Genomic DNA, 15,353 nt, shown 5'->3' with positions numbered 1-15,353 from the left:
ATTTGGCAATCAATCATGCATTTTTTTTTAATGATAATGCTTCCACTTTCGTGGACTATTGTTTAAATTCACTCAAAACCACTCATTTAACAGTGAACAAAAGTTGACTATGAATCATGAATGGGAAATTACTATACGATGTAATAAATCCACAGGGCTGTAATAGCAGACCAACTTTTTGGGAAAATTGAGGAAAACTCATTTTGCCCGAGTTCAAATTTGGATATTGTCTCTCCAAGCAGAATCTAAGATATTTGAGGAATCTTGGAGTATTCTTTAATTCTTCACACCAGAGTACCTAGGAAACAGTAGGCACTTACTAAACTGAAAATGATGCAATTTACTTGATTCCTAGTTATCACTGTACATTTTTTGAATCATACATCATTGATATTTAGTATAGATTAAATAGTAAGCTTATTCTAATTTCCTTAAAAATGATAAAATAAAGCTAGTCTTGACTTTTAGGAGAGCTAAAGAATTACTCAAAATAAACATGATTCTTTTGGATATCTTCATTCAATGCAAGATTTGTGTCTACATTTTAAAAATTGGGATGTTGACCTTACAACATCTGACACCTTACCTAAAAGAACCGTCAAATGAGACTATAGATTCAGACATAACCCCACATTCCCTCTCTGACAACGACACTATGAAAAATGCTAGGATGGTATGGTTGCCATGCATAATATGCATTCATAAAATTATAGGATATTCCTAATATTCTTAACTCTTTCCAGTGAAGCCCATGTAATACTCATTTTCACACCTACTTCATCCAGTGCAGTACATATTAATTGAATATGTTTCTTGATGTGACTTTTTACTACAGTCTCCTTCCTATTTGATATTTCTGACTCTAAACCAAGCTTTAAGTCTGTTCTGAGATAGCATTTTGGAACAGACGTGGTGAGTTTCTTGCTTTAACCAGCTTTAGGGAATGATGGAGTTAAAAGAGCAGAGCAGAGAATACCATATATTATTATTATTATTTATTTAGAATACATGTTGGTTTCTTAAGCCTTAGAATTTATCATCTGAATTACCAGGAACATCCAAGCTTACTGAGTGCCAACAGTGTATGTGGTATTATGCTAACCATTTCCGTATACTTTCTCTTGTTTAATCTTTACAACAACCCCTTACAGGTCTAAGGAACCTGAGGTCCAGGGAAACTGTTACTTGTCAAAAATCACATAACAGAAAATGAAGTTAGTGCATTTGAACCAGGGAATGCTTGCCTCCAAAGAATCACTTGTCCCTCTTCCATACTACATCATTCAACTTAGTTTATTATACTCCATTTAATAAAAGTCTACTGAAAATGTAATGCATGCCATGCCCTATGCCATAAAACAGGATTGAGAAATAAAAAAGATATGGGTTTCATTTCCTAGGGGTTAAAGTCTACTGATCATGTGGGAAAATGATTTCAACTCAATATTCAAAGAGAATTCCAAACCCACACGTAAGGCAGGCTAGGCCCTTAGGTGAGAGAACACATCTGAAGAGGCATAAATGCCTTGACGCACAGGCTGATGAGCCAGATCTGGGGCTGTGTGAGCCCTTCAAGATGACAAGAGCCGGGACATAAGGAGGCGTGGGGGGAGATGACACCTCTGCATGCATCCCATCAAGTTTTAATAAATTCAACCAATGTCCATTCGCAATTATTTTAAATTCTCCAGAAAACAAAGAATGAAGCTGCCTGCGTGACTGAATTAATCAGTTTATTAACTAAATTGATGGTTGAATTCAGTAGGAAAAGCCCAGTTCCCTCATTCTCTGTAGACGTGGCTCTGGATATTACTGCAGCTGTAGTCAGAAAGTTACTGCTCTCGTGGAGAGATGGAATCAAATGTGGATCCCTGCCCCGAGGTAGCTCTTGAAATCGAGGGGCTTGGTTTATTCAACAGTTTATAAGATCCTTGTGTGACTAACTTGGCAGATACAGACTGAGCTCAGCTTTGATTTTCTGTAATTTTTCATGACTTTGCTTATGGAGCGGGGACTAATGGCATAATTCTATATGCCGTAATGGACATTTGCTGAGGACGGCTACTAGTAAAGAGCAACGGAAAATGTTGCCACTTTTATCTCCATACTGAAGAGGTAGTAAAGTAAAGGCAGGGTATTTTAACCATGGGCCAGAATATCCAAAACTTCTGAAAGAAGGAAGGAGTTATTTTTACTTAGGAATGTGTCAGGCAGCGTTACCATTGAATGGAAACTTAACTTGAATTTAGGTTAAATTATTGTTTATTGATGGAATCCAATTGGGAATCTATGATCTGGTTGAACTATCTCCTTCTTCATACACTACCATTGCCGGAATAATTTCTCACTCCCAATGTTTTCTGCCTAAACTACAGCTCTATATGTACATGAACTAACACTGTAGCTACACTGAAGACTGTGGGGCCCACATCTGATTTATGTATTTTAAGTAATTTCTCCTTAGCATTTACAAACCGTGGCAATGTCAAGCACTTATTAAAAAGTTACGGAATGAAATTTAACAAGGCACGCCAGGGTCCTTATCATCACTGGTTTTTATGATAATTAGTATTTTTTTAACAAGTTTCCAATTTCTATAATAAATAAATGGTTACTTATAGAACTAGAAAACCACAAAACTTAGTCCATACCTTGGACTTCAGGTTATAAGCATCTGAAAAATAAAGCTTGTGCACGTAAACCGGCTTTTAAAGTCTCGGCACGCACCTTAGCTCTTTCTCCATAACTTTGCATTTTGCTAAATGTAACTTTATGAAAAGAATGCTTTTAGTTCCTTCTTTTCCATGATAGTTTTTGGCAGGTGAATGAACATTATGTCTATAAAACTTTTACAGACTTGTTAGCAAATGTTTACTAGACTGTGAAAAATGCCATAATAGCGAGGTAAGACATCAGGAGACTCGTGCTGACTGCAGGAACACAAACGCTCAGTAATCAGGCGGAAGAGAACTTCAGGATTCTCCTAATTCAATTCAATTGAAAGACGGACAAAGCTGGAGTGCACTGGCTTGTCTTCAGGATTAGCATTGCCATCGAGATCTTTGAACCAAACATCCTTTATAATTTGGTTAATTCAGGACTGTTACTCTCTGTATTTGGAAGGTCTATTGCCTTTAAATGACTATGGAGAACTGCCCTACAAAAATTAATTTCAAATATAGACAAAGTCTTTCCTCTTCTCATTTATATAATGCTTTTCTTCCCCCAAACATGTGAGTCCCTACATTTTTCAAATTTCAGGAGCTAGATGCCAAATGATCAAACAGCAATCATATGGTCATTATGGCTAATATATCGTAAAGAGACACGTGAAAATGGGGAAGTGTACAAGACCACTTCTGAAAGGGTCTTAACAAAACAAAACAAAATGAACAAAACTGAACTGGGATCTAATCAGTTCTCTAGATCTAAATACCAATTACAGGAAACCACGGGGCAGAGGAATATGGTAAATGACAGCATGTGGATAAAATCAGCGACATTCTTCAGGTGTAGGAAACTTCATAGGACTAAGAACTTGACTTCTTCAACCAAAAAATTTCAGGGAAAAAACAAAGGCGGGGGTGGGGGTGGGGGACATGGAATTTATAAGTCAAAGGGAACTTAAGAGCTACATACCAATGAATTATAACAAATTTCACTTGAATTCCAATTCAAACAATATATAAAAGACTTTAAAATAATTGAGAAATGATATCAATTACACACACACACATTCATGTATATTAAAGAATTATTGTTTTTTAAAGACGTGATAACAGTACTGTGGCTTTTTCTTTTTCTTAAAGAGGCTACTGTGTTTCAGAGAAACATGTTGACAGATTTCAGTTGAAATAATATGATTGATGGGCTTAGAGGTTAGAGAAAGGAGTGGTAGGGATACAGATAAACCAAGGTTGGCGACATATTGACAATTATCTAAGCCAGTTGACAGACACATTGAGTTTATATTTTTCTCCATATTATGAAATTTTCCGTGATAAAATATTGTTAAAAACTGCTGACATTGCAAGTGAAAAGGCATCTTTTCAACTCTTCAGGCTGCTAGTATCAAGTCATTGTAGGTGTTTCAAATCTTAGTGAGAGACTCACCATAATTTTTGAATGATCAAAACTGAAATTAGTTTTAAGTTTTCCGTGACGTGTATGTCATCTAGGCTGTATAGACCCCTGGACTCTAACTTGATGTAAAAAGATTACAGAAACCCCTATCTGAGGTTTATTGTCCTTAGGAAGGATAATGCATAGTTTTTATCCTATCTTTCTAATTAGTAATTTAAGCATATGTTCAGCATTTAACTCTAAATGTTTGCCTTTTCCCCAAGCTCGAAGACAGCTGTCCAAGATTTGAATGCCAGAAAACATTTAAATATCAACATCTGTTGAATTATGTTAATTTAGTGTAATATAATTGGGCATGAGTTGGAATTGATCAGAATTATGAAATAAACAAAGGTAAATTCCAATAATATCTTGGAATATAAACAGGTCACTACAGAATGATGAAAAAATATTTTTAAAGAGAAAGAGCGAGGAAAAATACTGAATATAAAGAAAATTATTCTTTTAAAAACATAATTTTAACTGCATGGGATGTTATTGCAATTTTTGTATTTATTTTTAAATGATCTCATATTTGAAAGGTAATGAAAATTCGCTAACACAAGTGATAAAGGATTAATATTTTTTATAAATTGTTAAAACATTGAAGCATTCTAATTACACTCATATATCCATTTAGCTTTTTAGATTACAGGATGATTCCTGTTATAATATGAGCAGTTACATACCTCAAAATTCAAGAGTTGATGTGATCTGTTCTGTAGACATAAAATAGTATTTTTAAATTAAATGTTTTCGATTTGGCAGATGAATCTACTGGGTTTATTCTGGGAACCGTAAGGTACAAATTATCAAGTAGCAGCTGTGTTTATTGTATTGCTGATTTAAAATGTTAATTTTTACAGCGACTCTTTCACTAATAAATGAGGAATGCTTGTTGTTATGGGAGGTATTCCAGCACATACACACATTGGATGAACAGAGCCCTCAATGTCCCAGTAATGAAGTTATAAGCAGGTAGCAGTAGTCACACAAGCTGCTGTGCTGTGGCCCTGTAGGCGGACCTTTATCCTTTCCTAGGGGAACCATCTCTGGGACTGAAAGGTTACTTCTGCGGCCATGCCCATTTAATCACAGGACCAATTTGGAGAGTGCCAACTGTGAAACAGACACCTGTCCTTAAGGAAATGGACTTCAGACAACAAATTTATTCCAGCTACAGGTCACTGGAACAGCTTTCACATGATAACTAGTTTCCATCAGTAGTGACCGTGGCCAAATTCAGCTGCTGTTCTAGAGGTGACAGGCTGTGCACACATTTAGTCATTTGAAAACATCAAGTTCACCTGCCAGGTTTCAGGAAAGGGGGGCGGGGCATAGAACTGAGTGTTCCACCAGAGACCACTCGATTGCTTTTTTAGTTGATACATACTGGACACGTTACGTATTTCCAAATGGCAAATCCCTTTTTTTCCCGCCTGGGTTATTGATATCAAATGGAAAGCAACCCTTCAAAATTCTATATTGGCTAATAACTAATTTTATTTAGTATAGTCACAATTTAAAATTATGCTCTATAATCATTAGTTTACAATTTTGGAAAGGATGGTTAGAATTTCAGGATGCCAAAAGGACAGGAGGTATGAGAGCTGGCAATTTGAGAATAGTGCCTTTTTGAAATACAATAATTTAGTCATATAGAGTAAAAGAGATTAATTAAACCCCTTAGAAGCGATTTTCTGTTGTATATGTGATACGTTTCCAATTATTCTAGTCTAAGTATCTTTATACTGAGAAGCTATTAAAATTTTTTAGAAATTAGAACACATATGCAATTCAATGTATTCAAATTAAACAAATATGGAATGTATACATTCTAATTAAAGGAAATATATGAATACTTTCTATTTATTCCTTCATGCATTCATATGAATGAATTAAAATAATCTAAAAGACATTTTCTATCTGGAGGATTAGGTAAGTTTTTTTAGAACTCTAAAATTTTATGCTAATTTTAGGTTTGAAAAGAAAAATATGATAAAATACTAGAAACTTTATTTTTAAAATTAGTATTTAAAAACAATTATTTTGGACACATAAATATAAAATACATTGAATATAAAATGTTGAGTGATATAACTTGCTTTGAAATATGGCGTTGAATCATTAGTTTTAATATGACAAAGGAAGATTTGTTTTAAAACCCTAAATTTGTTAACAGAGGATAGGTAACTTCTCATCTTAAATAATTAAAATAATGCATCAATTACTTTTTTTGATACATTTAATTTTGTTGATATATTTCTGTGAGAAGCAACACTAAACAAATTTGTCCATGTCATTAACCAGTACTCTAATGAACAGTTATTCTATCCCAATTTATTAACAGCTGCTCAAAAATGTAGTAATTAATAGTTTCATTTATTTTTGGCAAACCTGAAAAATGACAAATAGTTTTCTATCTGTTGTAAATTAGGTCTCCTTCCTAAATAACAGATGACACTATGGGGAAAATTGAGCAAACTGAATTCTTGAACATCTTTAGATCTTTAGAAAATCAAGGAACAGCCGTGATTCTATTTGTTGCATCTGCAATAAAATACAATGAACTGTATCATCATGTGAAAACAAATGTGCTCTGTGTTAATGTAAATAGGAATGTTCTTTCTGACCTGATAGAAGGATGACGTGTGTGTTAGAGAGAGAGACAGAGACAGAGACAGAGACAGAGACAGAGAGAGAGAGAGAGAGAGAGAGAGAGAGAGAGAGAGAATGTGATGGGGTTTTGATTCTGTGATTAAATCTATTGTCATTTTTTCATTTTAGAAGACTCTTTTTACTACTAATCAGACATGATGGCAGCAAAAAAAAAGTTCATTCTTCCTCCTCACTATTAATTGATAACATAAGAAATTGTAGCACACAAATCCAGGGATTACCAAATCTTTTGACATTAAGTAAATGAAAAATGTAATGCTTCTGAGAACTAAATGAAATGAATTAACAAACACGTGTTTCTAAAAGACATTTAAAAATATTAAGTAGAATTTAATAATAATGTTTTACTTGATAAAAAATGTTTTTACTTTATTTCATATAGTATATCAGGCTGCTAAATGATTCAGCCTTTGTTCTTCACAATAGTAAATGACAAAAATCATGTAAGGAAAAGGGGCAAATTTCCAAAAAAAAAAAAAAAAAGATACCAGATATAAAAGGCCCTGACATGATCTAAAACACTGAATAAAGTTGAGATAAACTATCAGTCTTTTTGTATGAATTCTTAGAACAAAGACTAATCATAAACATAAATATGTGTTAAGAGCGGTACATCACCCAGTACTAGACTCTGACTTTCAATTTGGGAAGGCTGTATTGAACTTTGTGGTGCTAAGCAAAGGTTAGGACGTGACAAACAATGTGAAATTAATTTCAGTGTCAAACGAGGTGACGGCAGATGGAAAGATCTTTCTAATTTTGAGAAGTATAACATTATATTTCAATACTGAAATTAAAAAATAAAAGGCTTGGCTATCAAGTCTGGAATTTAAGAGAAAGATATGGATTGAAGAAATAAATGTGGATTCACTAGTATTTCTATAACACATTTAGTGGTATTGCCCTAAGGTTTAGCTGAGTGTGTGTGTGTGTGTTTGTGTGTACGTGTTTCACTTCGGCTAATAATCTATTGCATGCAATGATCACTCAAAAACCATGCCTGTTAATAATTAAATATTGACAGTGACAGATAATAGGTAGTTTTTAAAAATAACAGTTGTCTATGCTTTCATCCATTTATTTATTGAAAAGATTTTTGTGTTTTCCTGAGTTTTTATTTGTTTTCAAAGGTTTTAAGGTATGTAAAAATGAGAGAATGGCATGAACAAACTCTGAGACACTCATTCAATATTAGATGAGAGACAATATACAATAAAACTAAGACAAAACTTCATAGTAGGAAAAGGGACAGCGAACACTGAAGAAATAGAAGTATGACTGGAAAATAAAATCCCACAGATTAACCAAACAGAAGTACCAAATGGGAACAGTCAATAAGATAAAAGCAACATGGAAGAATGGAAGACAGGAAACCTACAACTTCAAGCACTGTCATGCAAAATCTTAGGAGAACACATCAAACGAATACAGTATATGAGGATAATGTCATGAGGAAAATTTTATTTTTTATTTTTTTATTTTTATTTATTTTTTAATTTTATTAGTTTCAGGTGCACAAGACAAAGCAAAACTTAGACGTTTATCATTTATATCCCTCACACTGTGTGAACCCCCTCCCCTTATTCACTATCCCTCTGACATCGCACACAGCCATTACATTTCCACTGTCTATTCCTAATGCTGTACTCCGCTTCCTGTAACAATATACATACAAATATATAAATATTTTCACACCACTCTATATCTGACACACCTACTCTATGAAAAGGGTTCCCACAGGGAATGAAAATGAAGCAACAGACTAAAAGGAAGATGTATTAGACTAACCCCTTGAATCAATTAGATTAAATTATACCTCTATTAAGAATTAGTGTTTGTTTAAATTAGTTTACATTACACCTATGTTAAGAATCGGTCAAAAGCTTGATTACAGGACCCATTAAGTAGCATACCTGAGAAGAATGAGAATGTTAGTTATGTTTACAATAAATGTATGAACAAATAAATACATTAAAATTTCATTAAATAGCTATTTGGATGTGATGGAATGGCATGCTATGAGGAAGCACTGATGCTGGTAACTGAAACATGGGAGGAGATGTGTGAGGAGTGAGAAGCACCGTAGGAAATTCAAAGGAACGCTGCCCTTTCAGGAGGAGGAAATAGAGGACATCTTGAAAAACAATATAGGACACCTCGAAGTCCATTTCTGACGAAGTAGAACTTCCTGAGAGAACTTTGTAGAAAGGGGACCCTACTAGGTTGTCACCCCTTGGTACAGTAAGACATACAATACCCTTAAGAGTTGGGAAAGAGAGAGGTCCCCTGCACCCATCATTATTTTAAAGAGTCTCAATGAACATTCCAGTGGATGTGGAAAAAAAGGAGAAATACAACAAACTGGACCCCCAGAAAACTACCGAATTGCATTATAATTAGTGGCATTGGTAAATAGGTCCCTAAAGCCCTTTTATGGAGATCTTGGAAAGTCCAGTGTGGAGCTGAGGGAGACATGCACCACACTTGCTCGGAAGGCGAACGCTGGGCCTGCAGCGCCCTCACTCATTCAGAATTCAGTGGGGAATGCCTACCCCAGGGCATGCGGCAGTCATGCACTTCCGATTCTCAGCTTTGAGTCATTAACAGCAGACCACTGTGCATTTATCTTTTCTTACCTGCCTGGTATTTTGGGGAGTAAATGATCCTAAAATGCATTGATTTAATGCATTACAGTTCTTTTCTCTAACCTTTATACTTTCCACAAGTTGAGAAAAGGGAAGTGCAGTCACTCATCCAAAAGGCGTAAGAAAAGTCAAGATGATATTAAAAATAGTAAGAGAGAAATGGCTTTCAAGAGAGGAACACAGGAAAATGCATATAAATACAGAAGGTGAAGAACTTTTGTCTTGCACTCAATAAAACAAAAACTAAACTTGAGTCAATCCTTCTCTCCGGGTGTTTGTTAATCCTTACAAATTGCCCTGTGCCTGATACAACTGATTCCCTCATAGAGACAAGAAAATACTCAGCATCCATAAATAAGAAAAAGAGGACATATGAAGGAATGTTCAAAGAAACATGGTGAGCTCTTGGAAATGAAAAGTATAAGAGAAATTTTTTTTTAATCAATAAAAGATTTGGGACATAACAATGATAAAACTTCCCAGAAATCTTTGAAGACGACAATATATAAAAGAAAAGTTAAAAATAAATTGGTGGATATTTGAGGGCACACCAACATCCAAATAATAGGAGAACAGAGAAAATGGCAACCATTGAAAACTGAAGACATGGAAGGAATGCCTTCAAAAACCTGAGGCAAAATGGTTTCCAAACCAAAATTCAATTCCCTCGCTGCTAAATTAACCCATATGAGACTAGAATAAAGACATCTTCAGACAAGTAAAGTTCCACAAATTTAACATTGCCTGTTCTCTGTCTCAGAAAGCTCAGGATGGAGAATGGTATGGGATCCAGGAACAGGAAATCCCACCGAGTAGATGAAGGAAACACCCAGGACGACAGTAAAGAGAGAGCGCGGGACGTCAGCTGTGCAACAGGTCCAGACAGCGAACAGTCCAGAATGGATCTGAAAGAAGGGGGCATCCAAGAGGGGCGCCGCCAAGAAAAGAACTGAGAGGAGGTACACTTCTGTGTAGGGGTGGTTATGGAATTGGGGCTGGGCACATAGAAAACAAAGAAAAATAAAAACCAGACAATAACCTTCACAACAACAGAAAAGTTAGACATTCATGAATAATATCTACATATATAATCATATTAAGGGAAACCATGAATATCGATCTGGTCTGAATATTATGATATATAACCATTATGGAGAAAGAGGGAAAGAAATGCAGATATGGGGTGTGTGTGTGGGGGGGGGCACACAGCAGGAAGTCAATAACACCAAATTTAAACTTTAAGAAATAGTCATTTAGGTCATTACTAGAAGAAATAGCTAAAAGACTTGCAAGTGGTTTCCTTTGAGGGTGAAATTAGGGAATGGGGAAGGATAGGGCTGGGGCCTGCTGTACTTTGTTAGAAATCTTACAGAAAGAGTTGACATTCTAAACTATGTACAAGCAAAGTATGATAAAAAATAAAATTTAACAGGTACTCAGGAAATGCACAGGTGGAAATAACAATACCGTGCTTTTAATAACACGTGCTTTTTAATTTGAGCTCTTACATTGCAAATGCTTTATAGGCATTAACTCATCTATTCCTAAGGCAATGTTACATGATAGGTACTACTGTTTCCTCTCTTTTACAGGTTAAGTAAACTGAGGAACAGAGAAGGTAAGTATTTTTCTCAGGGTCCCCCGAGCTAGTAGGTGGTGCAAGCAGGATTAGAAGCCAAGCACTCTAACTGCAGAGGCTGCACACAGAGGCCAAGGCAAGGACCCAACAGTGCACTGCACTGCTGGAGACTCCATTTTAAATTCCTTCTACAAATAGTTTCTCCAACAAGTACTTACGGCTTATGGATCAGGGATTGTTTTCGGTACTGGGGCTATGCCATTGAGTAAAGCAAAGGCTTTGTCCTCAGGAAGCTTAAAGGGAGGGGTAATAGGGACAATAAGGAAGATAGTAAGGCAGAGGACGATGGCACTGGTGGTGCCTGGGCCTTTCTTCCATTAAACGGAGACTTGGAGAAAATGGGGAACAAGCCATACGGATAGTTGCAGGGGGTGTTCTGGGCAAAGGGAGTAGCAAGTGCAAAGGCCTTGAGACGTGAGGCTGTGTGTGTTCTGGAGGAACAGGGTAGAGGCCTCTGTGTCTGGAGCAGACAAATACGAGTAAAAGTGGGAGGAGCCGAAGTCAGGGAGGAAGCAAAGAAGGGCGGGGCCAGATCACACGTGGCCTCCTGGGCCAAGATGAGGACTTGGGCTTCCACTTGGAATGAAATCAAAAGCTACTGAGGATTTTATTCAAAAAATAATTTTTTTTTAAAGATCTTTACGGAGATGTAATTGACACAAACAAAATGCACACATTTTAAGGGTATAATTTGATAACTTTTGACATTTGCACATGCACGTGAAACCATTACAGCATCAAGAGAATGAAGATACCCATCACCCCAATCATTTCTTGATGCCCCTTTGTCATCTCCCTGACCCTCATCCCACGCCCACTCAACAACTGTAGTTGTGCGTTACATTTCCTAGAATTTTATATAAACGTGTTATGTGTTATCAATTCTTCATTCATTTCTGCTGCTGCCTCCTATTCCCCTGTGTGAATATAGCACAGATTGTTTATCCATTTACTGGTCGATGGACATTTGGGTTGTTTCTTCTCTTTCTTTTAACTAATATGAATAAAGTTGCTAAGAATATTTGTATACAAGTCTTGTAAGTATTCACCTGGACCGTATAGTAGGTCTAGGTTTATCATTTTAAGAAACTTCCAAATTATTTCCCAGAGTGTGTGTGCACTATTTTACATTCTCTGTAACAATTCTGTTTCCTCTACACTGTGTAAGTCAGCCTTTTTCATTCTGACCATTGTAATAGTTGTATGTTGCACCTTAATGTGATTTAACTTCCTATTTTCCTAACGAATAGTGATGTTTAACATATTTGCCATCCACATACCCTTGGCAAGGTGGCTCTTAAAACTTTTGCTTAGGTTTTAATTGAGTTGATTTACTGAGTTTTTAGAGTTCTTTATATATTCTTGATATGGATCTTTCATCAGACATATGATTTGCAGATATTTTCCTCTAGTCTATGGCTTATCTTTTCATTCTCTTAAAGTGTCTTTTGAAGAGCAGAAGTTTTCGGTTTTGATTAAGTCTAATTTACCAATTTATTCTTTTATGGCTCATGCTCTGGGATTCTATCTAAAAGTCTTTGGCTAATCCAAGGTCAGAATGTTTTTATCTTGTGTTTTCCTAAAGTTTTATGTTTTGTATTGAGCTGTAAGATCCATTTGAGTTAAGTTTGCTGTATGGTATGAAGTATGACTCCAAGTTCATTTTTTGGCCAATGGATGTCCAGTTGTTCCAGTATCATTTGTTGAAAACATTTTTTTTTCTCCATTAATTAATTGCCTTTGTACTTGCTCAAAAATCAGTTGTCTGTACATGTGTATGTGTATTTCTTAACTCTGTGTTCTAGTCCATTGATTATTTTGTCTGTCTTTGCACCAATACCACACTTTCTTGATTACTGTAGCTTTAAAATAAGTCTTGAAATCAGGTAGTGTTTGCCTTTCAACTTTATTCTGTTTTTAAAAATAGTTTGGCTATTCTAAGTCCTTTGCATTTCCACATGACTTTTAGAATTAGGTTGTCAATTTCTATAAAATAGCCTGATGGGATTTTTGTTTGGATTTTATTAAATCTATAGTTAAATTTGGGGAGAACTGACATCTTAAGAATAATGAGTCTCCTGACCCACAAACAAGGTATATCTCTCCAGTTAAGTAGGTCGTCTTCAATTTCTCTCAGCAATGTTTTCATACATCAAAAATTTGATGACATGCTTAGGGAGAAATCTGATAAAATATGTGTAAGACCTATGCAGTGAAAACTGTAAAACACTGCTGAGAAAAACTGAAAAAGACCTAAGTATTTGGTTCTTAATTATGTGTTCTATTTCTTGCCTCATATTGTTATATCTTCCTGTATCTCTTTTAGTTAATATTTACTATGCTTATTTAACATTTTTTAACTTTTTGTTCCAACACTTCTGCTTCGGGTGGAATCAGTAATCCACTATTATTTTCCTTTTGTACAGGCTATTCTCAAATGTCTTATTCTCTTGTCCTATCAGGCAGCAGTATGGGGAAAGGCCAGTCTTCTGTGTCAGCCCAATCCAACAATGACTGGGATTAAACGAATCAATGATTAAATGATTCATTAAATGAATCCTGGCACCAGAAAACTACAGTCATCATACCTGACCTCACAAAACAATTCCTCTGGTCAGGAAAACTCTCTCTCCCTCTCCTCACTCCCAGTTGGTAGGGGCTGGAGTGAAGACATAATGTCACCACATCCCATCAAGTTTCCCAGCTCCTCACAAATACAGCACTGAGCCCCTTTGTAGATAATCTGTCCTATCTCTCTGGATTATTTTACAATCTCCCCTTCTTTTTAGTGTACTACAGTCCAGTACTAGGTGTGGATTTCTTTTTATTTATTCTGCTTGCTTTATGTTATGCTTTATGTCTATGCATCTATGGATTTATAACTTTCACCCGTTTGGGGAATTCTTGGCCAACATCTCTTCAAATAAGTTTTTCTTCCCTCCCCTCCCAGCCCTTCTATACATTCCATCAAGGACTGTGATTAAACGTATTTCAGACCTTTCTTGTGTCTCTTTACTGCTCTTTTATTTCCCCAACTTCTTATATTTTTATGCTATATTCTGGCCTATTTCTTCAGTTGTGTGATTCCACTTCACTAACTGTCTCTTTAAAAATCATATTTCTAATGTCTAACAATTATGATTTTTATTCAACTCTGCCTGATTAATTCTAATGGTGATTTGTTGCCTGTTCATTTTATTTCTATAAACATTTCATCCATAGTTATTTATAACCTGTATAAAACTTATACAGATTATAATTTGTATTTTATAATTTTAGGGTCTGACAGTCTTAGGGGTAAATACATTGGTTTTCTGTGACTGTCACTTATTATATGTTTGGCAGTTTTTGATTGTCTAAATTAGGTATGCTAGATAGGATTTGCATTTACTTCTGCAGATATCCTGTGGGTTATTAGTCGGGGTTAGTTTGTACAACATGGTGCTTTAAAGCTGTATTTCCTGCTTGGGAACTATGACACAGTGGTCAGCGTACAAGCCGTGGGACACGGTGGGATGCAACAGTAGCTGCTGAGCTCAGTGGTCTCGTCTTGTTTAAAACTGAATTAAGTGTAAATCTCAGGGCAGTCTACCTGATCGATAGTCTGATAGGCACTTTCATCTAAACAAAAATTAAGTCTTCAGAAACACCACATGTAAACTTGGAAACTATATCATCTAAAACAATAAACTTGGGCAAATTCTTTGTATTAAAGAAAAAAAAAGAAAACATTGACTCAGCAATATCAAATGAGCAAGAACCTAGAAGCCCTTTTAAAAAAGCGTATTTTTTATAAACTCATTTATATATTATAAGAAGCATATTTCCTATATATTCAATTATAATAAGCGTATTTTCTGTATACTCATTACATAGAATAAGGAGCATATTTATACTCATATATACTCATTTATATAAGAACAGAAGCACATGTTGCTCTTTCACGAGGTCTAAGTGCCCCTTACATTTGGGGACAAGGATTGAAATTAAAAAAAATAAGTATTCTAAATCCTGATCTAAAATTAATTAGTTATGAGAGATCATAATTTTCTTTTAAAAATTCATTCTTTATTTTCACCAGCTTTTAAAAATACACATAAAAATGATATCTTTCTACTCACTACTAGTAATCCTGAAGTGTATTCTTATAAGCAACATATACAATGTTTTAAGCTGGCTCTTCAGAACAAAAGGCAACCCAGCTACAAGTCAGCGCATTCCCACTGGTACAGACAAAATGGCACATGATTTAAGGGTCACGATTAAAA

The 15,353-nt window shown here is 35.4% G+C and overlaps 1 protein-coding gene across 1 annotated transcript in view; it reads right to left on the bottom strand.

Moving 5' to 3' along the window:
- The window catches only part of GPATCH2 (G-patch domain containing 2), a 146,945-nt gene that overhangs the window by 22,404 nt on the left and 109,188 nt on the right, over positions 1–15,353 (bottom strand). The gene's annotated exons all lie outside the window — the stretch shown is intronic.

The sequence above is a fragment of the Rhinolophus sinicus genome, linkage group LG12 (genome assembly GCF_036562045.2).
Source record: "Rhinolophus sinicus isolate RSC01 linkage group LG12, ASM3656204v1, whole genome shotgun sequence".
Classification (NCBI taxonomy): domain Eukaryota; kingdom Metazoa; phylum Chordata; class Mammalia; order Chiroptera; family Rhinolophidae; genus Rhinolophus; species Rhinolophus sinicus.
The sequence above is the reverse complement of the archived record's forward strand: the minus strand, read 5'-3'. Positions and strand labels throughout refer to the sequence as shown.